Consider the following 3,209-nt stretch of genomic DNA (forward strand, 5'->3'; position numbering starts at 1 on the left):
GTTATAATGTGATTTTTGTTCTTCTGGGTATATACCTAGTAGAGGAATTATAGGATTGAATGGCAGGTCTATTTTTAGATCTCTAAGTGTTCTCCAAACATCTTTCCAAATGGAATGTATTAATTTGCATTCCCACCAGTAGTGTAGAAGTGTTCCCTTTTCTCCACATCCACACCAACATCTCTGGTCTTAGGATTTTGTGATATGGGCTAATCTTGCTGGAGTTAGATGATATCTCAAAGTAGTTTTGATTTGCATTTCTCTGATGATTAAAAATGATGAGCATTTTTCGTATGTCTGTAGGCCGTGTGCCTGTCTTCTTCAGAGAATTTTCTCTTCAAGTCCCTTGCCTAGCCTGCGATGGGATCACTTGTTCTTTTCTTGCTTATACGTTTGAGTTCTCTGTGGATTCTGGTTATTAAACCTTTGTTGGAGACATAAGCTGCAAATATCTTCTCCAACGGGAGATTTTTAAAAGCATCAACTAGGCCATTTGCAACACCATGTGGGTAGCCCAGGCTGCCCATTGGAATCACTTGGGGAAAGTTTAAAAATCCTGATGCTTAGGCCACATTCTAACAAATCCCATCAGACTCTCTCCAGAATTTTTGAAAGATCCCCGGGGAAGCTTCCTTTTCTCAGGGTTGTGCTACTCTCCAGTGTGCCTGCAGTGAGGACAGTACTGCTAACACCTATGCAACTCACCCACATCCACTAGAGCTTTGCCTTACATTGGTGCAATTTTTGGAAAAAAGAAAAACCTCTTTTCCTCAGTTACAAAAGAAAATATAATAAAAAAATTAAAACCATAAAGCTCCCCTGGGAAGCCCAATATTCAATCCAGTTTGAGAAACACCAGTCCTCAGCCACTCAAAAGACAGAGTAGGAATCAGGAGCATGGACGTCCTCGGGAAGCTTGTGAAAAATGCAGTCTCTGGCCCTAACCCAGACCTATTGATTTAGAATCTGCATTTTAGCAAGGCAATGCCTGTGCACATCACAATTTGGAAAGCACTACTCCAGCACTGCTCCAGTACTATAGCCACTAGCCACACGTGGATCTGTAAGTGTTGCTACATGTGGCTCTTGGCTGCCATATTGCACAGCCCAGATACAGTGTTTTGATGGTTGCAGAAAGTTCTCCTAGACAGCACTGCTCCAGAACATTCTGAAGTGGTGGAAATCCATCATGATATTTTTTCCTTTAGATGCTACAGGTGGACAGAAAGATAGACAATGCTACCCCCTCCCCAAGTGGGATGGAAGTGAGATATATTCAACCAGGCACCCAAGGGGATGTATTTAGATTATTGACTTTCCGTTCATTTTAAATAAATCAAGAACACAGCCATGTCTCCCCAAGCCCTAGATAAGTGCAGTTTGTGAGGTGGGGAACAGATGGGTGGGAAAGAAAAGAGAAGAGAAGTGCGAGAAGCAAGAGTGATTTCAAGTGCTGGAACAGAATGCAAGATGGTTAGCCGTTTCCCACCCTCCCCCACGGCAGTCTCAGCCACGAGGCAGCAGCAACACACTCCCCACTAATCATGATGCGGGAACGCACTCAGCGACCAGATGTGACTGATTTGTGACTCCAGGTGCAAATATAAAAAGCCGGCATTTTGTCAGCTAAATAATAGCCAAGCTGGAGTGTGACGAGGCTGGGGGTTTAGGTTGTTTCTCTTCTGTTTTAGGGAGGAGGTGGTGGGAGGGAGGAGGGAGTCCCACCCTTGGGCAAATCTTTCCTTTTTTCTGGGAAGGCCAGGCGAGGTTTCTCAGTGTAGACGGTTCTGGCTGCCGACTGCAGGATGTATAATGAATGTATCTAGAGCTGAACAATATGATAATGACAGACCAGACCAGTGGAGGAGAGTGACGCATATTTTCCTAGGAGAAAGCTGCTCCCCATTTAGACAGCCACTTTGGCAGCTGACAGGATGTGAGGGACAGCACTCCGCCAGCAGATCTCCTGCTTACTACACAGTCCTTCAGTGAGCTGCTCCCAGATCACCCAGGGTCAGCGAGTGGGTTTGAAGGGCAAAAAATCAATACACGAGAATGGGCCCTACTGCATAACAGCATGTGTCTTTGGGTGCTGTTTACATCTTCACAAACTTTCAGCTTTTAAGGCTCAGATAATACTTTAAAATAGTAATTCTTTGCTGGGCATGGTGGCTCACGCCTGTAATCCTAGTACTCTGAGAAACTAAGGCAGGTGGATTGCCTGAGCTCACAGGTTCAAGACCAGCCTGAGCCACAGCAAGACCTAGCCTCTAAAAATAGCCTGGCCTTGTGGTGAGTGCCTGTAGTCCCAGCTACTTGGGAGGCTGAGACAAGAGAATGGGTTGAGCCCAAGAATGGGACGTTACTGTGAGCTATGAGACTAGGGCACTCTACCCAGGGCAACAAAGTGATACTCTTTAAAAAAAAAAAAATAGTAATTCTTTGTATTTGAGGTGTTTTTGTTGTTCCCTTATGAGGCTGATCCTCCACCCCTTTAGAGGTAATAAGCCCAGAGTAGTTTAGTGATTTTCCTAAGATCACACAGCTACTAGCAAGTTGATGATGTAAAGCAATCATTCAATATTTGTTTATTCCTGGGAGGTGCGTGTGGCTCAGTAAGAGGGTGCCAGCCCCATACACCAAGGGTGGTGGGTTTAAACCTAGCCCTGGCCAAACTGCAACAAAAAAATAGGTGGGCATTGTGGCAGGTGCCTGTAGACCCAGCTCCTCGGGAGGCTGAGGCAAGAGAATTGCCCAAGCCCAAGAGCTGGAGGTTGCTGTGAGCTGTGATGCCCCGGGACTCTACCGAAGGTGACAAAATGAGACTCTGTCTCTAAAAAAAGAAAATTGTTTATTCATAACTGTTTATTGAGAACCCCAGCAAGCGCCAGGCCTGAGGAATGCCTCTGTGAAGTCTTTGTCTTCATGGAGGTTGGCTTCTAGAGAGGCTGATAGTAAAAGATAAAATGGAGTAAATTAACAAATTAAAGGGCCATAAATTATGGTATATGCTGCAAAGGACAAACAAATCAGGAGGCTGCACATAGAAGAGCTTTGAGAGGGGTGAGGCTACTTTGATTTTCAAAGGCTTCTCTCAAAAGGTGTGCATGCTGAGACTTGAGGAATGACAGATAATAAGAGGGGAGAAAGACTTCTCTGGCAGAGGGAGCCCTATAAGCAAAGGCCCAGAGTCAGAAAAGCTTGTGGCC

At 45.2% G+C, this 3,209-nt stretch overlaps 1 non-coding gene across 1 annotated transcript; it reads left to right on the top strand.

The window, feature by feature from the left end:
- Nucleotides 1-626: 626 nt before the first annotated feature.
- Nucleotides 627-752, top strand: LOC128593059 (U4atac minor spliceosomal RNA). Its single transcript, XR_008382236.1, has one exon. It is a non-coding gene; the product is annotated as a U4atac minor spliceosomal RNA (small nuclear RNA).
- Nucleotides 753-3,209: the final 2,457 nt, after the last annotated feature.

The sequence above is a fragment of the Nycticebus coucang genome, chromosome 8 (genome assembly GCF_027406575.1).
Source record: "Nycticebus coucang isolate mNycCou1 chromosome 8, mNycCou1.pri, whole genome shotgun sequence".
NCBI classification, from domain to species: domain Eukaryota; kingdom Metazoa; phylum Chordata; class Mammalia; order Primates; family Lorisidae; genus Nycticebus; species Nycticebus coucang.